General features: G+C 37.0%; 1 protein-coding gene across 5 annotated transcripts in view; it reads left to right on the top strand.

Moving 5' to 3' along the window:
* The window catches only part of LOC124163718 (calcitonin gene-related peptide type 1 receptor-like), a 510,985-nt gene that overhangs the window by 68,559 nt on the left and 418,865 nt on the right, over window positions 1-23,561 (top strand). For all 5 annotated transcript variants that reach the window (XM_046540792.1, XM_046540791.1, XM_046540787.1 and 2 more), the window contains exon 2: window positions 9,952-10,043. The gene's annotated coding sequence lies outside the window, so the exon portion shown is untranslated. The remainder of the gene's footprint in view (window positions 1-9,951; window positions 10,044-23,561) is intronic.

Genomic DNA, 23,561 nt, shown 5'->3' with positions numbered 1-23,561 from the left:
CTTTTTAATAGAGTTCATGACTACAATTTTACGTATATCACGTTTTTTTCCAAAAGTATGCTCTAGGTGCATTATTTAAGAATCTAGTGTTCATTACTTTGTGGTAACATGGTAACACGTGGTTAGGTTTTCTAAATCTCACGTTGGTTAGTACATGACACTCCGAGATCAAAATTTGTTCTCGAAAAATATTAAAACTTGCATGTTCCATACCATCCCCCAAACATGCCAAGGCCTTGAAACACCAGCATCAAATAAAAAGAATCAGTTTCGATTGTTTATGGAATAAACATGAGCTGACAATATTATTTGGATTTGTTGGGCGACTGACTGTTATTTTTCGGGAATCGATAAGAGAGAAAGGTTTTTCGCGACGCTTTATTCAACTCCTTTTATTTATCATTCAAACACTCTCGACGATGTGCAAGTAAAATCAGAAAAAAGGAGATTTCTAGCGAATTTGCTGCTCTTTTGCTGGGCTTTAAGGCTTCAGCAGATATTTATACAGTGAAACTCTTGCTTCATTTATGCCATTTTATTATGTCTGTAAAATAAACTTGTATGCGTATGCCCTTGTAAAAATGGATATTTTGATGATTTTAGACTACCTGAAGTAGTGGGAATTTATAGACTTGAGTTTACTGTCGGAATTATTCGTAGTGGATATAATATATCTCATTACTCATTTGGAATATTATGCTTTGAAATAGTGAGAAAGTAATTATTTCATCAAACTTTAAATATAAATTCGAAAGAGCCAATATCCTCTCAAATAAAAATCCTAAACAATTTATTCCCTCGCTGTTTCTCGAATAATATTATCTTGGGCCACAAAATTTGCATTATGCTTCTTTCTTATTCAATGATGCACATGGTTAGGCGTATCCAATGGAATATAAAAATGGGCGCACTAATTTTATATCAATAAATAGTGTGAAATAGAGGTTAAAATACCCCATTTATTTCAATGATATTTTTTTCCTCAAGGCGCATGACCTCTCTTTCTTTTGCTTCCAATATACTGGGCTAATTTTACAGGAAATACTTAAGGAGGTGGTAATGGAGAATATTTTCAGCATTATTGTCCGTAAACATGGGGTTGCAACTCCTTAGTTACTGAGCTATAGCAATGCAAACATCTTTTTGAATGCACTAGGCAGTTTCCATGAAAACGGTTTTTCTGGGTTATCCTACATTTTATACATAAGATTTGGATCCTGGATTTTTGAGTACTTTAAGTAATTAAGGTAAAGTAAGAAAGTGCGATTATGATTGTGTAACACAATTTATCTCAAAATGGGTGAGATTGTGCAATCGTATTGTCGATATTAGTAAAAAAATCTCGTTTAATTAAGATTAAAGGGATTAACTAAACGATTTACTAAATGCTTGAAATTGTCTTTCCTACCGCCTCCTGAAAGAATTGGAGAATCATCCTGATACACTCTTTAGATAGAATGAAGAGAGGTGGCCTTATTGTTGATTGAAAAGGGGAAAGCCCAAATTGGGAGTAAAGACTGGCCGAGGTAATTCGCAAATTCTTCAATCTTATCCGTTAGGATAATTAACATCCTTATATCTCTAAAGCGCATTAAACATTGTTAGCTTGCTTGAATACTTCGTTATAGCGACACTGCAATGTCAAACAAAGCCCGTAGGATGAATCAAGTTGCCTGGTACTTAATAAAAGATTACCCTGCACACTTTGATTAGAAGACCTTAAAGCAGATATCAATGCCAGAAACGTCATCAGGCGCTGATGGATAATCTTTTTGTGCATTGTTCAAATTTGAACCCACTCTCACTCCATTTACGAGTTTGCTTTACCTGGTGTATGATGAGTACCAAAGTTTTTAAATTAGTGAGTCTTTTGTCTGGGGTATTTTTATCTGACTAACTCGCGAACTCGAGATCAGGGATTGAAGGAAATATTCTAGCCTTCATTTTCTGGTGGAATGCCCTCAGCAGTCGAGGAAAAGTGGGAAGAAAATTTGCTCATCAGCCAAAGCCATTAAGAAACGTGGAGGATCCGGTGACGACAGTTCAATCGGGAACCAAATGAATTGGATTCTCCATGCATAATTAGGCGAGCAGCAAGATGAAGAAGATTGCGGAAGGCTTCCAAGAAGAGCAAATTCAGATGAGGGAATAGATTTCCGCTGGCGGTATGGCACACGATTGAAAAACAATCCTTAACCTGGATAGTTCCGCGTCAGCGCTATTCAAAAGAGCTGCTTTTCGTGAATTGAAAATTTTTTCATCATGGTTAAAAAGCAAAAAGTGAGGACACAGAATGTGGGTGATTAAATCCGTATTGTTTTAAGTTAATTCTTTTCCCAGCATAAATTCAAAAGCAATAATTTCACCAGAAACAATAATTAATACGTGGTGATATGATTCGAAAATTCACATTTCAGGCGTTTCAGGTATTTCACATATCTGATTTAAGGATTCCTAGCCAAAGCGTGCTGGCAATTAGTTATTTAGTACCACGCAACTGGGTTTTTCATGAGGGATTTGTTTGACTTAGCAGTATCGTCGTTACGAGGTGTTCAAGCGAGCTAAACATTCCTAATGTGCTTTATAAAAAATAAGGATTTTAAGTATCCTTACGGAGATGGAGAAGGTTGTGGACTGTGGAGGGCTTCCGAGGAAGGTAAATTCTAGATGAGATAATAGATTTCCGCTGATGGCATTACTCACGATTTAAAACAATTCCTTACGTGGATAGTTTCGTTCCAGCGCTATCGCGAATTTAAACATTTTCTATCTGTTTTAAAAGAAAAATTTGGATACACGGAGTTCAGATTATTCAAGCTCTATAATATTAATTAATTATTCACCGAGTAAGGCAAGCAGACTGAAGTACCATTTTAATGTAACCAATTAAATTTTACCAATTACAGCAAGGGGCGGATTCGGCATCAAATTTGGAGGGGAGGGCCATGATATGGGTTCGGGGAGTATGGAATACTCCCTGGGAAAGCGGGGTGTTTTTACAGAAGGGAATGCTACTGTGTACAGTTATAGAGTGCTACAGCGCTGCTACAATCTACTCTACGATTAATACAACTCGAACTTCTCTCACGCTTGGAAATTGTAGCCATCCACTTGCATATACACTACCTTTCATCCTTTTCAAGGGTACAAAAACTATTAAACTAAAAAATTTAAACATTTTCAATAACATTTGGAGGGTCATTAAAGCTTGTAACCCCTCCCCTTAATCCACTCCTGGTAACAGCATCCTCTTGCTAAAAAAACCCAGTATTCACTCACTGACACATCTCACTCACTGACTCACTGACACATCTCTCACTTTACCTTGCAAATTTACTTTATATTTTCGAATATTTAATTTTTTTATTGGAGGTGCAGGGAAATTTTGACAATAACCCGCTCTAAATACTATGAAAATCAACGATGTGGAACGCAAATATTTAACGAGTAATTGTTTGTTAAAATAAGAAAAATAAGGCGGCCGGTTGATAGTAAGTGACGTGTCCTCTTATGAATGTTCCAAGGGTACCAGAAACGGGGAGGAAGGAGTCGAGAAATATTTTTGAAGATGAATCCCTTCTGGTAGTAGATTTCCACCTCCATCCACCCATATCATCGCTGCCGAATCCCCGTTTCAATTTGGTGCGAATTGCAAACCCGCCAAGAACAGGCATTCCTTGGTTTCCTTGTCTGAGGGTTCCTCATAAGCGATTTTCGTCGATCCGTTCATGCGCAGCGAGTCGCTACTGTTTCTGGACCCATGGATGGCTGCCGATCCTGCCCCCGTGGTTTAATTATTCCCTCAAACTCCCTCCCCTTAACCCACTTCCCGTATTGACGACAAAATCTCTTCGGAGGCTTGTCAGATTTTGGTTCCGTAGGCGTTGAAGACGGGTTTGATACTTATTTGGAAATGATTCGTTGGTAGGTATGGGTGAGTGATGGAATTTTTGAAGGCATAGTTCTAATGCTGATCGTAGGTCGCCAAGATATTAGAATTATACAGAGATGGAATCATTGAACTTGATCCGAAATCGCTGCTGGTTCTCTAGCCCATCAACCTTCCAATCCGTCAATCTTTTATCTTCTATCTGACGAATATTTCTCGAGTTCTCAGCCAGGATAATGCTTTTATATAAGCCGACGTTTCGGGAGACGACTAGTCTCCCATCCTCAAGGCTGTGTTACTTTATGGAATTCCAATTTCACACTCAAATTGTACTTCCATAAAGTAATTGAATTTGTGTGAAATTGGACTTCCATAAAGTAACACAGCCTTGAGGATGGGAGACAAGTCGTCTCCCGAAACGTCAGCTTATATAAAAGCATTAACCTGGCTGAGGACCCGAGAAATATTCGTCAGAAGTATTCACCAGGAAAAATTTAACTCGTTCTATCTTCTATGTTTATAAAAGAGGATGCCTGTTTGTATGTTCGATATGCGTTTCGATACGGAAGCACGGAAGTACGGCCATAGTTAGTGCACATGTGCATATTATTATCCCAAAGCCCTTATTGCTACTTCTGGTTACGTTCAACGCGTGCTCTGCGTAATTTTCTCGTTTGTTACGTCACGGCATACAACTTCTGCGGTTGGACATCCTGCCGGATAGGCACAATTTTTAACACTATCAATAACTCAAAGAATACTACAAATTATCTCTTAACTCTCTCGGTGTAAACCTTAATGCTAGGGTATGATTTCGCACGATTTTTTGGTGTCCGCACGTACGTAAACACATGTAAATCAATGTTGTGGAGCGGGGTATAAGCTGATCCGGGTATACGTAAATCGTTTTTTTTTCTGTTCAGCGTCTTCCACTCACCGTCTTACTTCGATTTCGAGTCAACCGTGGGAGGCATACAATTGTGGGGGAGGAGATCGTTGTCGTACCAGTTTTGATCTTTTTACAAAAACCCTGCTCTGTTACCATGAAGTACAAGTTATAAGTTTCCCACTTCCGTGAGTCTAACAATCCTTCCCGAGAAACGCCTGCCTGCCAGTACCGGTTGGCCTGCTAGTACCAAATATAATTTTTTCATTGGCCAGAATTTTTCTTTTAATTGACTAGACTCAAAGTAACGGATTTATCGCCAAGAAAACAGAAGACTCAGGAAAACTGGCCATTCAAATAAATTCATTTGTTTTGTTTATCATAAAGTCTTGAAGTAAGTTTGTCATAAAGTACGTTTAAACCATGCAATGCCAGATTCTGATAAATTCATAATTTAACATTTCGTGACTTTTCAGATGACTAGAAGAATAAGTGTTACATAAAATCCAATAGGGTATGACAGTATGATATATTAACCGTTGCGAGGCTTTATACGAACCTTGAAGAACCCTATGTTTCTGGGATGGGCCCAGAAATAACTTTATTTCGAGATTAAATTTTCTGTATGCGGAAACGTCATGGACTATATCAGGGTCTTCGAATAAAATTATAAACAAATGTAGCCACTACCGCAAGCGGTCTTGAGTTTGAAAATTTGCGAAACATGTTGTGGGATTTTGAAACAAACAACTAAAAAACATCTTTCAAGAAGTATTCATTGTAAATAAGGCAATCTTCCCCGCAAATATTAATTTTTTTAAGGCTAAGCGTTCCTCAATTTGAGCGTTAGTTGACAAATATGGTTCATTCGGGAGCGTCGGAAATTGGGTTACCTATTTTGTTCAAATTTCATTTTTTAATAGCATGGTATCTTATTAGTGCATTTTTTATCCTAATAGTGTATTTTCTGTTGCTTTACGTTGCTCTTGGGTAGGTAGCTTTTTAAATCGTTATTTAAAATCTCATGTTACATTGTCATTTCAATACAAGTAAATAGCATACTTGAAGAAATACCTAGTAAATAAATCATCAGTAAATATTGACTATAACTTAGAATGTTATATGAAACAGAAATTATGCTATACACATAACATATATTTTCGGAAGTAGTCCCGGGCCGGAGAAGGAATATTTCTCGGGGAAAACTCAAAGATAAAGAATGATCGAATCCAGGTTCCAGTAACCCGAAAATTGGTTAGATGCTTTTCTCGTATAACACTTTTAAATAGGTACCTAAAATTCTTGAATTGCCACCACTTTATTACTTATCCTATGAGTTTCATAAGCAGATTAGAAATGCCAGATATGAAATTGTCTATTTGTATGCTTGTACGCCAAGCTGTAATTTCAATCTCAGCTTTAAGAGTGACTCCTTTTTTTATAAGTAGACTCTGCGAACACTTATGGAAACTTAAACCATTAATCTGGAGTAAAGGTTCGTGTAGGGTTTAAAAATACATAAATCACATCTTTCTTTTGGGAAAAATATTTGCGACCATTATAAGAGGAAGTCACTAAGGTATGAATGGAGCGTTTTTATAGAATATCCCATATTCTCTCATATGCGTGGTAAGCAGATGGCTTTTTTCCGCTCTTCCCGAAAAAAGATAGGAACACGTCCGAAACTTGGGCTATAGAAAATGTTTGAATCTTATTTTGACAGGTTGAAGGAAGCGTGTATAACAATGTAAAATATTGCGGAACTTGGGGATGACTTTTTATTCCTGAAAGCTATCAACTTCCTAACTCACACGCCCAAAGCTTCATTTTTGTCCTTTTCAGAAATGAGCAGTCGCAACGAACGCGAAAGGCCTCTGAGACTACCGGAAGGATCCCATTTCACTCCTCATGCTTTTAGATTTGGAAACCTCAGTATTTTTCATGAATATTTAATAATCCTCCCTTTTCTTATTCATTTAGGGAGGCCATCTATAATGTATTCCAAGCCTTGCATTTCACATTCATTGGATATTGTGGATATAATAATAAGGGAAAAAAACTATTGGTGGTATCTAATTTGAGTTCTTCTCTGATTACTGTTGTTTATTTTTGGGTTTAATGTGTTTTGACAACATAAATTTGAATTCAGGATATTTGTTTTAATTTCAATGTTGTAGTCAATTATTTGGAGGATATACAATTTTGACGACTATATATAGGAGAGCCAAAATTGGTTTTGAACCCTTTTTGCGATTAATAATAACGAGGGGATGATGTATAAAAATGCCTTTATGGCGGAGAGTATATATATTTTTTATGTGCTCGTTATTCTAGTATATCTATGGTAAGAAGAACTAATAGCTTATTAGCTCAGGAAATATATGAAGCATTTTGCACTTGAGTATCAAACCTACGTTGGTGCCCAACAAAATTATGCACAAACTTAATATAGTTTAATCAAGTTTCGTCATTTTCTTGGTATTATAATCTATGTTGTAGTTTAACGTTTTGAATCTTGGAAGTTTGAAAGTCAGTACCTTTTATTGAGCTCTTCTTATGCTGTGTACAGGTGGAGGACATTTTTCAATACATTTCTTTTTGTACTGAAAAGTTTAACGGCATGCAAGGGTATTAGAACTTAGACCTCTGAGATCCCTTGCTGATTCTCTTGTTTTCTCAATAGTAATTCAAACGAAAATAAAATCAGTGCCAACCGAATTTCCAGAAAACCTGATTGTATATGGTTTTAGTTACTTTAAGCAAAATTATCTCGATTACGGGTATAATTGACTACCATGAAATTGCGATTTCTGGAAAAAAGGTAGTCACCTTCGTTTGATAACATCCTCCAAAACTGTGAAATGCTGTTGCGAGGAAGGAACACAAAAGGCAAGGTACCTGTATGAGTAGGGGTTAAATTCAGAGCTGAATCTTGTTTCACACGAAGTAATGCCTTCTTGGCTGTATTTCGAATCTTTCATTGACCAAGAAGACATAACTTAGGTTTTTTTTTAAATATCAACGCTGGTGTAGCAATTATTTCTTTGATGGACGTAACAATTTCTCTCGGCACATGAAGAAAAGATTATAAATCAATTCAACTATTTTGAAAAGACATTATTAAATTAAAGTCCTCTAAGAATATTTTTTACGATAAGTCTCGTTACCTGTATTGAATTACAATCTCTTATGGAGTGCTAAATCGTTGTTGGTGATATTAAGAATAATTGAGTGAGATAATTTAAAGGAGAACGCATATAATAGTTTGACTCAATTACCCCTCATATGGTAATAAAAGTAAGTTTTTGGTGAAAAAGGAACTTATAAGTTTCTCAAGGAGGTTCTGGAGAAAGGCTTACGGTTGCAATGTCGTAAGGAATGTAATGTTATGACTCGTAGTTAATTTTAATATGGAAGGCTGTATATTGCTAGGATTCGTCTACTTCCCTCAGTCGTTTAAATAAACGAGGTGATGTTAAGAGGCAATTTAGTGTTCCTCAAGAGGTTTCTCAGAATAGAGAGGAGCAATTAAGAGTTTAGCGGTGGTCGTCAGCGTTAAACTAGAGAAGTCCCGTGGTAGTTTCCACTCACTGTTTCAGGGAATATGTTTTATTTTGCATGTCATGACATCAAATTACCTCTGTTTACTTTTATGATGCAGTTTATTGGCGCATTGCGCATACGGAATTTAGCTTACACGTTTTTGCTATAATTTTATAACAAAAAATGGGTCAACTTATTTCTTTCAATTAAGGCTTCAACAACTTTATAAATGGAATCAGAATCAATGTAAACGGAAATCAAGATGAAAATCCTTTAATAGCAAATGATGAGACCATCGGATGTAAGCCTGGTAAAAAACGCATTCTAAATCCCTTCTTGATTATTGATTTCATTCGTAAAATGATGTATTTTTGATAATATCACATCGAAACCTAATCGAAATCTAGTGACTGAAAGACAAAACTAATTTTTGAGGTATATGGAGGAGGCGACCGACTACTTAAGTAATTTGTGCCATTAGGGGGTGCTATTGAAACCAAGGTGGAGAGGAACCTAGCTTTGCCATTCGCCTGCTATAAACGAAAGGCGTTAAGAGGACCACGCCTTAACTTTTCATTCGAAGGACGGATTCCTGCATTGAAGTGTCTTTCACGAAGCAATCTAGACGGAAATTTTCTTCCACCTACCAGCACCAACTCAACCCCTATCAATTTATATATTTTATCCTGAATAATGCATACCATGACTGTCCCATGTGGAAGTGTCGGCATATGTTTTTCCGCAAAAATTATCTTAGAACCGTAAACGAAAACTTGTGCAAAGATGTGAACTAAAAATGGAACTATTTATAAGACTAACAGACGAAACTGCTATTAATATTAAATGCTTATTTACCGCCTTGATTACACAACTAGCTCCTAAGAAGTCGGACTAACTGCTTCGGGTATTCAACCTGACCTCATAAGAAAAGCGTTATGAGGTCAGGTCACTTATAATTTGAACTCATAAATATATTCTATATCTGTTCTACCCATAGCTTTTTAGGTTGTGATTGGAGTGGTGAATATTTATTCCTATGATTGTAATACGATAGCTTCTTGAGCAACATATTCATATACATGAGCAACAATTTTTAGATACCTCCACTTCATAAACGCTCAACAATCGCCCACCGAATCAAATCCGCTCATCTAGTACTATATCAGGTACTAGATGAGCGGATTTGATTCGGTGGGCGATTGTTGAGCTTTTGTGCAGTGCAAGTATCGTTTTGATCCTGGATAAGGGGTAATCCCAACGTTTGTGGTAGCCTTAGCGAAGAGGTTTTTTTCTGCCACAAACAAGAATGTACGCCTGCCATGAAAGGATCCCATGTGTCGTGTAATAATGTGGTCCTATTCTCTCTTTCTCTAAATATATATGTACTGGGCAAAAGTTAAATATTCACCACTCCAATCAAAACCCAAAAAGCTATGGATAGAACTGATAATGAATTCATGAGTCCAAACCATAAGTAAGACTATTGACATGAGGTCAGGTGGAATACCCGAAGTATTATTAGTACATCTTGGGAAATATATAATGTTTTTTTCGTTTTTATGTTGTAATTTGAATATAAATTATGATTCATTCGGAAAAACTAAATAGGTATTCCTGTTTTGTCTCATTTTAGGGCTGACGTTGATAAACAACGAGTCTCGTTCCTGATCTTCATGCTAAGTTTCGAGCGTTTTAAAGAAAGAGAAGGAAGCATTGCAGAATCGGGTAAGCTAAAATTTCAGATTAAGATTAAGAATATTGTAGAAAATGGCGTTGTTAGAATTCGATTTTCGTTTTTTTTTTTAAATTATTTAAGTATTTAGTGGTTTAATAGGTCTACATGCATTTTGCGTACCGCATTGTCCTGCCCCTTCTCCCAAGTGGACTTGGGAGAAGGGGCAAGGCAAGGACAGAATTTTCAATTCATCGGAAGACCTCCCTTTCATTCCATTTATAAATCTTTTTCTCTAACTTACCTCGGCTATCTTGCTTGACTGAGAAGAACAATTTCAAGATATCTTACATTGCATTTAGAAACTTTCCTCTCTTGTGCGCGAAAAAATACAGAGTCACGCAAGACAGAAAAATTATCGCTTTCCTTTCACCACCAGATACTCTGTGCAACCTGGAAGATACTCATGCCTTTTCCAGTCCCTTTAAGAGCCAGCCTACTTCTGGAAAGGCTGTCATCTAACCTCCATTCCGCTCACATCCCCGTCTAAATTGAGATACGAAACCTGTTTTTGCTAACCTTCTTCCGAGAGATGATCACAAACTTCCACAAGGATGAAAAGAGTTCACATCTTGAAGGGAAGACGATCAGGAGGCGTGATATATATCGGCAAAACTGCCCGTCTTCTGCCTCCTCCAAGAATCCACGGCGAGGGAGATCTCCTCTTTACTTCTTGGACCAACTTGGAAGGAAGCTCACCCATTTCCTCTTCATTGGTCCTATTTTTTCTCAAGTTTCACCGGAAGAAGGAAGGAATGACTCGTCCAATTCAGGCGTTCCAAGCAAGCGGACCCGATCCGAATAGTTTGGACATTAGCGGAAACAAAAGTTGGGCCCAGTTCTCGCATGCTTTATTGACGTAGCGAAGCTGGCTTTTCCTCTCAAGTTTCCCTATCGTGACAATTCCTTGATGCGGCAAGTTGAGATTGGTCGTGAGAAGAGAGCGATTATTCGGCATGGAGAAAATTTGAATTGCAACGCAGGAAAGAAGACTAAGGAAGGAGAACGGTGTGATCGCTAGAGGATGTTTTCCAGGTTTAATTACTCAGTGCTCTTTAAAATGTGGAGTTCATTGACCTACTTTTCGTGATAGCCCTACTTCCTCAGCGTTGATAATGGCCTCAGGGGATCATGCAAAAATTATCTCTCCAGGTAGAGTTTCTTATCAATGAATAAATTAGAAACGTTACTAGAATTGCTGCTTTTTGAGTCAAAAATGATAATGAATTCATAACAAATTGCGTCGAAAGTCGTAATTCTAAATGTGAATTTATACATGGCTTAATAATGTGGCGTACCCCTAAAAGTAAATTAAAGTGAGAAGTCATTACGGGGACAATAAATATCAAATCTTGGAGGAAATATTCAATTAAATGCTTTTGAAAACGTATTCACTCAATTTAGAATTGATATCTTTCAGAGTGAAATGTGGGCCATCACCTGAAACCTTTGCTGTATTTTTCAATTATGACAAGAGCGATCTTAGAAGATATTTTTTTGCCAATCGGATGGGTACCAGCATTAATTTTTGAAGGAATTTTTGAATGAAGGATTTGATAATAATTGGGATTATAGCAAAACGCTGATTATAATTTCTCTTACAGGAAAACAGACGGTGCCATAAAAACTCCACTCACCCCCACACATCCATCCAGGTTGCTTGTTTGACCTATGTTTGGATAAAGAAACTGTTTTCAGATTATCCGACAAATGTATCAAGTTCGTCTATTTATACCATTCCGAGCCTGAAAAATATTTATCTGAAAAACATTTACCCGATTTTTCTCAGACATGTGTCAAATTAATGCCTCGAATAGCGTTTTTGGGTCAGAATAGGCAATCCTATTGAGTGACGCATCTCTTTCTATAGCTCACGTCTAAGTTTATCCATGCATACAATTAGAAAGGGGGGATCACCTGAGAATTTAGGTAACTCCGGGACAGGTAATCTAACAAGTTGATCACCCTCACTAAGGGGAGTTTTATTCTCACCATTCCGTTCACTTTTGCGGCTTAACCTAAGTAAATGATATCAAAGGGTTATATTGTGAACGCAATTTTGCCGAACTCAAGCAGAACTATCTAATCTGATTGACTGAGTGACATATCAAACTCACCCTTTCGTTGTGAGTACACTTCCTCCCATACTCTGTAAATAAAAGAAGAACGAATTGAATTGGTGGGAATTCAAACTGGATTACAAAGACTTCAAACATTTTTCTTTTTTTTCCCATTGAAGTAGGAAATGTTTCTCGCCATTTTCTTCTTAATAATTTCAAAAATGAGACATTTAAAAGAAGGTGGTATTAGTCGGAAAAACGAAAGAAGGATTATTCTTTACTTTGGAAAGGAGGAAAGAGAATTGTATGAGTGAGCCGTCTAATGGGGCTCCGATCCGTGGGAAGCTTCTACTGCATCGAGAACAACCCATTGTAAGCATTGGAAGTACGACCTCACTGCGGGGCGTAGCCCGAGTTTTCAGACTAGCCCTAGCCGGTCGACTGTTCCAGTCCGTCGCTGCGGAAGGAATCAAATTGCGGGCTCCCTATATATTTGGGAGAGCAAGAAGATCCGGGCCTTTTTTTGGGGATTCGTCCGTTGTGGCATGTTGCGCCCTCTCACCTAAACGCCACCCCGGGGCTGCCTCGCCGCCAGATTCGCCAAACAACGTAAGCTTGGGAGCCCTTTCTTTTCCACTTTCCAAATTATTCCCTTCACCCCTTCTCCTTTGTTCCATGTGCCGTGGTCGTCTTTTTGGCAGGGTTTTTGTTTTGTCTTAAGTTCATTTTGTGGCAATAAATTGCATTTTTCTCTAAATGTATTACTGCCTGCTTACTGCCACCACCTTCACCCATAGTTCATGAGTAAAGTAGATTTCCAGGGGATCTGTTGCCCATGTAGATGCGAATGGTAGAGGATTTTCAAGTTAGCCTTCATACGGAGAAATAAGCTATTATCGGGGCATTTACCAATATTTACATTGCTGATGATGTGTCTATCATAGTCATTACTTTTCAGTGTTATTCCTCGCAATTGCAAATAATACACCGAAAAATATTGGAATAAAAGTGGATCACGATGCACTCAAGCACTTGCGGTCATTTTTAAAACCGATTAAAAAGCGACCCAAGTGGTAACAGACATTAACCTTTTATGGGATGGAATGGAGCATCTATGCAGTCCAATTGGAAGTAGACAAATAATTTGAGGCGTCGAATCGTTCCACCAGTTTTGCCTGTAATTAGTGATGAATTTGGTGACATAACATGCTGTATGGAGTGAATCAATCGATTGAAATTTCAAAAATCTTACAACAATAGTGAAGCCAATCGACTGATTCCCTCACGAAATTTAATATCTCTGTATGAGTAGCTAGGCTGCTTATTAGCGATCTTAAAAATTTTTATTTATAATTAAAATTTTTAACATTTAACGATCCTCAATTTTTACTATAATCAGTGGCGCCGACTCCATGGGGCCTGAGGGGGCCCGAGCCCCCTCAAAGATTCGTTTGGGGGGGCGGAGCCCCCTCAATAATTCAAGAAAATAATTAAGTTATATTATGCTTTTTGAAATCACAAAAATATATTGGTAGTTTTTATTTTCCATGTTAGACGATAGTTACCTTTTAAAATTAATTCAACAATGTGTGTTGAAACTAATAATTATAAGGTTAAGCAGGTTAACTGAATCAAGTGGTGTGAATCATGGTAGTGTTTCGGTGCTACGACACACTTTGAATTTAACCTCTTCCCGGGTCAAGACCTCCGATATGGGCCCCCCCAATATTTTTTATAAGTCAGCGCCCCTGACTATAATAGCACTAAAAACAGCACATTATTTTTATCCTCATCGATCAGTTTCATTGTGCTATATCCAGCGAAAACATATATGATTGATGTTTCAACCCAGGGGCTCGTAGGACTACCCAGCCATTAGACTAGTTGAAGTCGAGTCATCATCCAGTGTTAAAAAACTATTTTGCTTTTCAAACACCAAAAGAAAGTATTCATCATACTTTATATCTTGGGTTTTGATATAGTTTGTTTTACTTGGAGGATTATGGAACATTTTTTTTATAAACTATTCGTATTAAAGCGTGAAAGATATCTGAATACCGCATTTTTTATGAAGATTATTGTGATGCATCGATACATGTGTATTTTCGAGAAGCAGCGTAGCGAGGAGGAGGTCCGGGACGTCTGGACCCCCCCGAAATATAGAAACACAGTTAATTTTATTCATAAAACAAAAAATTGAAGAATCATGAATTTACGAAACATTGCTTTGAAAAATGAAGCTTATTCGATAATGAAAAGTGTTAAAATTAGTTGAAAACCCTCTACTTAGTAACCTGCTTTTCAAAAACTTTCCCCCCTGGTTTTGGACCCCCCCTCCCCCCGAACAAAATTCCTAGCTACCCCACTGCTGTCGAGGTATCGTACGTGCCGAGGTTCGACAGTAGATGGCGAAAAATAGATCGAGATTATGGAAGACCTATCGGTGGGCGAGTGACAAGGTGGGGGAGGAAGAGATAGATGGCATGGATGAAGATGCCGTAAAGAAAGAAAAAAAACCTGCGATAAAGGAGGGATTGTGAGGTGAGAGGCTGGGAACGGACGACGGGAGCGAATGAGGTTGTTAAGTGGGTTGATTGGTCGTCAAGGGGCCGAGAAGGCGATGGCTCTACTCGGAAAAGGCGTGCTTTTAAAGGGAAAGAGGAGATTAGGGCCGAGCCACGGGAAATAGTGGGGAGTACCTCAGGGCTCTGTGCCTGGCCCAGAATAGTTCCACAGGAAGGTCTAGGTGCTTTCGAATTTATGGGGATGGTGCTCTATTGCTACGACTCCCTGCACGCATATATCTCGTGCGCGCAGTAACGGAATGGAAGCGATAGGATTATTTTTACTGTCTTCCGAGAGGTTGACTGCGTACTACTAAGGTTTGAGTGCGTTTTGGGGAAAATTGCATCGCGAACTCGTCTTAAACAGGTCGGTGGATCAAGTTAGAGGCCAGATCATTTCCCCAACGACCGGTAAATAATTTTGATATTCTCTTGCGTCATACTGATGCCAATGTGGTGTTTCCGAGCCATTATTTTGTCTACTTAAAGTGAAATAATTTCTGGTTAACTTTGACCCTTTATTACCATATCACGCGCGTCATTGAATGTTTCGTATGACTCCCACGCACAGTAGGAAGCCGTGTGCTATTAGGATTGTTATCACAGAGTACGGGCCAATTGTCTCTTACTTACTCCTCTCTTACACGTTACCTGGTGCTCTTTTGAAGCGTAATGCGCAGGAATAAATTTTTATCTGCCTCCATGTTCGATGGTAATTTCACCACCATTAAGTATTCATAGTGGATGGGAATAAATTATTTTTCTGCAGCGTTTTCTGTGCTCATTCCCTGGATTGCCCGGGAAAAGAATTTCTTGAGGATTCAATAAATTTTAATTTAAAATACAAAAATGGTTCCTACACTTGTTACTTTTGAGGCAATTTCTTTTGTACGAATTCTTTACTTACGGGCCAAATCATAAAGTTGACTCTCCATATATGTGCTTCCTTTGTAAATAGGACGCACCACTCTCCTTTGCATTCACATGGATTGTTTAAAGTTTTCGGTATCATGTCAAGTATCTCAAGCATAACTATTTTATCTAAGTATTTTACCGATTTGAGATACAACATAATGTGACAAAATCATGTATTATTTTCTTTATTCCTGTAAAGAGGTGTGTGTTAACGTAAATTTTAAACTAGCGGTGCGTTACGAAACAAATGCGAAATACGACAGTTGGAGCGACAGCGATGATTCCTATTTAGCACTCGTTTGAGGAGGATGTTTCTACTTCAATATGTCTGAAATACAGCGAGGAGTGCGTGAGTGTATAGGTATGTGGGAAATGTTTAAAGATTCACATTCTAGAAATCTTCAAATCCTCAAACGCCCTCCTTAACTGCTGTTGATTTCAACCTGCCATTTGATTTCGACAGTCCGCTTCCCTATCCATTGACCAAGGCGTGAAACTAAGGCGTCCTCGTTTGAAAACCTGCCTAGGGGAGTGAAAATGCTTCTTTCGTCCCATTCATCGCTTTGACGGAGGGACAGCGAGGAATGAGATTCATTCAACACAAAATGGGCCGATCGATAAACTGGCTTTGCCTTCTCTATGTAAGTCACCGCCGGTTTTCGCTCTCCTGTTTAATACGTTCATTAATTTATTACTTTCACATAGATGATCCATGATATGAGCGGAGGACATTTTTTTAATTTACGGCTGAATATATGTGATTTTTGTGCCACATTTCATTATTTATTATCAAAACCGCATTGATCCTATCTCCACTTAATGGCTCGGTGATATTTTTCAAATAGATATCGTGGTCACCTAAATTAACTGCAATTTACAGCCGCAATTTTCGAGCACCATTATAATCGTTCAAATGTAATTGGTACAACACCTGCAATCGGCAGGAAACTTTATTTACTTAAAAAATCTACCGTAATTCGGTTTTAATTAATTACATCTCCATAATACTGGTGAATAAATTTCCTTTCTGCTCTCATGCTCACTGGCTCACCATCTGTCACCGTCAAAATCATGTGCCGCTGCAATTATTCATTGTTATCTCAGTCTGTTAGCACAATTTCTTTTTATATACATATTATTTTAAATATAATTTTCATTAGTTTTTGATACTGGCTGAAAGAATCTGTGGAACAGTTTCAAAATGAACTCTGCGTACTGTAAAATTAGCCGTTTTCTTAACTTCGTGAAATTTGAAACTCATTCTTAGCGAGAGCACCAAAACCTAGGACATTTATATTTTACAAGAAAATTGAGAAAATAGATGTACATATTATATGTGAAAGTATTATATATAAATTAGAGTAAAATCAAAACAATATCTTGATTAAATGCTACTGAATTGTGATAAGGATTCTCCTTAAAAAAGTAATACCTAGATATACGTTGTAAATGATAAAAAATATTTTGTGCGAACACGCGTTTGTCCTAATTTTTCTATCATAAGTTTAATAGAAATATATTCATGTTTTAGAATACAGCAATCATATTAGTGAGGAAGAATATTCCTCCTCCTCTAGCGCTATGCGTAGCGCGTATGGTGTCATATTATTTATATTAGGAGTAATAAAGAATTTTAGATCACTGATAAGTATAAAGATTCATTTTCCCATTCCTTTGAATTTTCGAAGTTAAGTTAAATATGATGTTTTGTAACTTTCGATCTCTTGATTCCTATTGAAAATAGTAATTGTAGACATAAAGTGAGAAGAGTTATCTACGAAAAATTTAAGGTTAAAAATTTGGATCAGATTTACAGAGATGTTATAACAACACAATAGGAGGTCAAATCCTCTAGACGATAGCTGAGAATTTTCAAGGGGATGGGAGATACCAGTCACTTGGCCTCCGTTCCATTTTTGCCCAACCTTGACACACTTCAGATGTGTACGTCAGACATACTGTGAATTGAATTTGTAGGGGATGAAATTGAGGCACTTGCCGGTAAATTGTGCGGTAGTATATTGGAAACCGGGAAAAAAGCCAGTGGTGCTCGGCGTAACTTGGATAGGGTCATCGATGAAAAAACTCGAGATGAGATATTCCAATCAGATTTTCAGGACATAAGAACAAAGCTTTTTTGTTTGATGGGAATAGCTTATCGGGAATCTGAGTGGAGGACCAATGGTGTAAGTTATGATCGCTGATGATGCTCAAGGTGGTGGGGGAAGGGGAGTAAAATTAAGTGGCCCTGTCTTTGGACTTCGAATCACGATCGAGTCAAATGGGATCGATATTACGCTACCTTCATCTCTCTAGTGCGCTCGTTGAATTCGAGATTGAAAGGATTTTTTTTATATTCTGTGTTATCCCCATACTCCATGATAAATTCGAGTGAGGGTGCTTCTTAACGCGGGGATGATTTTTTTCCTCATTTGTATGCCTCCCCTAGGGGGTCATATTGGCATTCTAAGGGCATTAATCAAAACTTTTCAGTCCCTATACATCCGATTTGCCTAGGTATTGAAAACTCATAGCAATGAAAAATGAGGGTTTTTATTATCGCGCGAGTTCCATAGCTATTTTTGTCTCGATCACGGAATTGGGTCGCGGATTTTTTTTTCGAAAGGGACGAATTTTTGAAATCTATGCTTGGTGAGAATTTTTTTCGTGCATGTCAATAAATCATGTTAGACAGGAGTTGGAAGTTGAAGTTTTACGTCAGGTCCTGAACTTGTTTCATGACCTGAATACTCTTCAATAGATTTGTAAGCTACTTGGTGAACACTTATGATTTCATGAATTATTTATATCCATAATGTTTTTCAATGAGTATATATCGAATGTCTCAAATTTAATAAGTGGATTTTAACGCTTTGTAGTAGTTAATAGTTTAATACACTGATATTACATCTTTGATTTGAATTTAACAAAGCCTTTAGCCTTTTTTGTAAAACTGTTTGAGTTGCTCTTTCAGTTAATGAGCAATTTATAGCTGTAAGCTTACTGTGATGAATATTATGACGCATTAAAATCTCGCTATTCATTGTAAAGCAACCGTTGGACTACTAAATCGATTTATGTTCCTAAGCGGTAATCTCTCTCGTGTGATACAATTACAATGAATACTTTAGTTGTGTAGTTATATGCCCTTCTTACGAGGAAATGATTTTGCCAGTGCTTTAAAATTAAAAATTTACCTTTGTGTCATTTATAGTAAACAAAAATTGGTACTGATGAAGCGAAAGTGCACATAAAATAGACATGAAGATCCATTAGTAACTTATTGCATTGTCGTTGAAACATACACATTTTTGAAATGCCTTAATTTTTTAGAGGCATTAAAGAGAAAAACGAAAGTATTTTAACTTGACACATAAAAAGCACTTTCTTCCCCTACTTGGAAAATATTTACTTTTTATCAAGTTCATAATTTATATTATATTGGCCGATTACTTATCATTTTATGATAAGTTTAATTCAATTTAATGGTTTTGATAAATTATTTAATTCGAATTGTTGCTTTTCTGGGAAGGTGATCTAATTGAAATGAATCATTAAAATCAATCAATAAAGTCTAAAATCAGCATATCAACGTTACTGTGGAGGTCTGTGGTGGTTCTGCTCACGCCTCCTCATTTATTCACCTATATGAGACAAAATAATTGTTCATGTTAATGTATGTAAGAGATTTAAAACCAATGCTTGCTTTAAATCTTTACATCAATTTTAAACTGGAAATTTTCGACTGAGAAGCGTCGTTCGTAAATCTGGCAATAAATATAAAATGTTTGTTATAAATATTCATGCCAAATGAAAAATATCATCTCATATTATAAGTTTTTGATTCTACGAAAGTTCCTGGCACTTCCTTTTTTGGAATTATTCATGCATTGCAATGCGTTTTTTTAAGTTGGAACGCGATTGTAGCCTAAAACATTCATGACATTCTGGATTCCCATGTGCAATAAAAGTGTGGAATTTTTCCTAGATAGTAATAATTGGAAATAGCGTATTTACCATCCGTGCAAGCAAAACTGCGCTTGTTCCGTCAAAATATTTTGTTCATCTCGTTTGTCGTATATGATTTTATTTTCCAACCCTGCATCAATAATTCTTTGTATGCTTTTTAGCCAGGTAGGAGTCGCCATAGTATCACAGGAGGCGATTTTTCCTGCTTATAGATCAAAGTACTCTGCATCGTTTTTGGCTGGGAGGATGTTACACATGTTTTACGAATGAGATAATAGATTCAATTGATGGTGTGTGGCAACGCCTGAATTAATTAAATATTCAGCTTTTTTGGCTGAAAAACATTTCAAGTGGACGTTGATTCTTGTACAATCAGCGTATCCCTTTGCAAAAATAAAATTTTTTGAGTGTAAAAATTAGCAACGATGCGTTAAGGGCATAGTGAACAAAACAGCTTGTTAAATATGATTTGATGCTTTCTCGGCGAATTATGTGGGTAAACTGTTATCGGGATTCCCAACGGGTTAATTCTTTCATAATTGCATACGTTTCAAGTTCCGTCTCGGCGCTCATCATCAGGGCTGAATTTGCAAATGACTGGAAGTTCAGCATAACCACTAATAGCCCCAACTATCCAAAATTGAATGGACAAGTTGAGAGAACTGTCGAAACAGCAAAGAAATTGATTAAAAATTGCTGTGATAGTAATCAGAATATTGATATTACCTTGCTAGTGTATCGAGATTCACCCGTCATTGGGCCATTTACACCATCGCAATTGCTGATGAATAGGAGGTTGCGAATTAAAATTCCCATCTCAAAACAGTAGCTCATACCTCAAGTACCACAAGGTGTTAGAGAATACATTGATAAAAATAAATTAAAATCCAAAATCAATCATGATAAACACCTAAAAATATAAGGTTGTGGAATAGTACTGTGTTTTTATTTAACCATGAATAAACACCTAGGCCCAGGGATTGCGAAAATGTCAAAGGGTTACAAATTTTGGTCGGTAGTCAGTGGGCCGAGATGATGATCGCCGAGACGGAGCTTTAAACGTTGGCCGTTGTGAAAGAATTAACCCGGTGGGAATCCCGAGGGCAGTTTACCCACATAATTCGCCGGGAAAGCATCAAATAATATTTAAAAAGTTGTTTTGTTGACTATGCTCTTAGCGCATCGTTTCTAATTTTCACACTAAAAAATTTAATTTTTGAAAAATGGCATGCTGATTGCACAAAAGTCAACGTCCACTTGAAATGTATTTCAGCCAAAAAATCTGAATATTAATTTAATTCAGGCGTTGCCACACAACATCAATTGAATCTATTATCTCCTTCATAAAACATCTTCCCACCCAAAAACGATGCAGAGTGCTTGGTCTGTAAGCAGGAAAAATCGCTTCTGGTGATGATACTATGGCCACGCTTATCTGATTATTATTGATGCAGGGTTAGAAAATAAAAACATAGACGATAAACGAGACAAAACAACTTGCTTTTTTTATAAGTCTGACAATAAGTTCATTTTCGCTGATCTCACGTTTCTTTAAAGGCTGGTTATGAGGTTTGGTATGCTCGTGAACAGATTAAATTCTTTGTACTCTTTAACATTGAGGCAATTACTCTCAGCATCAACCCTAGCCACTGAAATCACTCTATTTTTATTTTCATCCTAAGACCTCGGTGTCATCGCGGTGCAAGGCAAGATACCATTTTGTGGTGAAAGTGTTATTTCTAATTTTATGATTGTCATGCTAACTTTTGTCCTATGGAAGCTTTTTTATTTAAAAATTGGCCAATAATGAAAAGACCTGTTAACTGCTCAGTATTTTCTGGAAGATTCACGTTACGAATTTTTAAAGCCTATAATTACTATTTAACGAATGCTATATAGTTTTATGTTGTCAATGGAATTAAAAAGTACCTTCTATGTTTTAACTAACTTTAATCTTTATATGAAAAAAATTGCATTTGATTTCATTCAGAACTATATATATTTCTGTCACAACTCTAAGAAAGTATTTTGTAGGGTAATATTTACAGTCCATTATCTCGCAAATATTTTTCCAAGAAATTTGCCACCCGCATAACGTAGTTCCAGACAGATATGCTTATGAAAGATTCAATTGAATTTTCTACAAAAGGTAGAGATGTTACGTAAGGGCAGGGATTCTATCCCAGTGAAGTTATATGATCGAAGATAGCGGTCGTGTCAAAGGTCAGCTTCCCACAGCTCTTCGACTTAAGTTGCCTATTGTGATCTATGGATACGATAATTCGATTTTCTCTCGCCGGAATACGCCACCATATCGAGCTGTGGTTGATGACAGTGTGTGCGGCTTTCGGAATGGGAATCCCATGGGTTTGAAGCCATTTCCCTGCTATTTCAAACTTTTACGAACTCTCTTTCAAAACTTATTCGCATCCGTCAAAACCCTTGTCACGCGCAACTTCGCTCCCACACCTCAGAGACCGTTCTCTGTAAAAAATATTTTTCCGCCGTAAAATAAAGAATCTACATCTTTATTATACTCAGAGGAATGCCGAAGGGTTGGTAGCCTTAGTACAAGGGCGGTTTTTATGAAATACGAGTGGTTTGGGAAACTACTTGGTAGTTTTTATTTTGAACATTTTTTTCTGGGTACCTATTAGATCCCTGAATTTTTTCTGTTCTAGTTCACCGAGGAGAAGTCATTTGCTTTGACCGGGATATTTGCTCTGCGGAAATTTCGTACTTGACGCGCACTTGCGGGTGATCTTGAAAAAGAGAGCCGTTGACTAGTCCGCAGTTATTTTTTAAGTAGATGAATCAGATTATTTTTCTACTATTTCTCAGTAGTAGTTAACTTTGGATTAAGGATCGGTATTTATTTGATATTCTGCGAAGTTAGCATACTTAGCCCCAACAAAAATATTTTTGTTTTAAATGCCGCTGTTAGTTGGAATAATACAAAAATTTCAATGCAAGCATTTAATTGGAAAAAATGTTTCATTTTTACACGTGGTTCCTTTTGCTTAAGAATCTCTTATGGTCAACATCCATTTTTTATCAGTTTCCATGGATTTTTGACATAACGAAAGCAGATATTGTTTGAAATTGGGCTAATTCACTTTTGAGCATGTGAAAAAATCTGGCTAGATGTTTTATTACTATTTTTTTATGCATAAGTACACCTCAATGCTCAATAGACCAGGTTATTAGACTTTGGTGTTTAAGTGAGAATGTCATTTATTGCAGTAAAATTGAATTAGAGGAAAGAATAGTGTTTATTCTGGGACTAAAAATATCCGAAGTTGTTGGCCTACACTCCTACAGTGTTGTGATTGAATATTGGGCCCTACTCTAGAAGAATAGTTTCAGCTGTAATATGCACTGTTTCACGGTTGCAGCCAAGGTGAACGCAAGAATTCGTCTGCAGTTATAGTGATATTTTGTTTTCACGGAACATTTAAGACTTAGAAATATTTAGTTGACAAGATTGCAATAGACAACCATTTGAGGTGTGTGTGGTCTTAAAGCCTATTACTTGCTTGTTCATTGAGTGAAGCTTTTCTCATTACTAGTTGTAAAGCGTCTATTAAAATTTTCAATTTCTCGACATTTTTCTCGAAATTTGTGATTATTTAATGTAGCACCAGTGGTACGCATTTCAATTTAATTATAAATAATTCATAGGCTTCATTGACATTTTGTTGTGAGTAAATATCACTCCAGTCGCATCTTAGCAAACTATTATTTAGATGGCTAAAGTTTATCCGGCAATGGCTTCGATAAACTCGTTCGTATATGTTAATGGGTACATTAATATTTAAAGAACATGATGGTCTGTTAAACCCCAATCGTCCGCTCTTCCCTCATACTTATAGTTATCTCTACTTCTGCAAAAAATATGAGCCGAAAATGAAAAATAAGCCGAAAATAATCGGTAATGGCGAACGCTACGTTACCTCGATTTATACAATTATTTATAACTTAATGTGTCACCTACCCGTAGTGA

The sequence above is a fragment of the Ischnura elegans genome, chromosome 8, assembly GCF_921293095.1.
Source record: "Ischnura elegans chromosome 8, ioIscEleg1.1, whole genome shotgun sequence".
Classification (NCBI taxonomy): Eukaryota; Metazoa; Arthropoda; class Insecta; order Odonata; family Coenagrionidae; genus Ischnura; species Ischnura elegans.
This window is presented reverse-complemented; position numbering and strand designations above follow the sequence as displayed.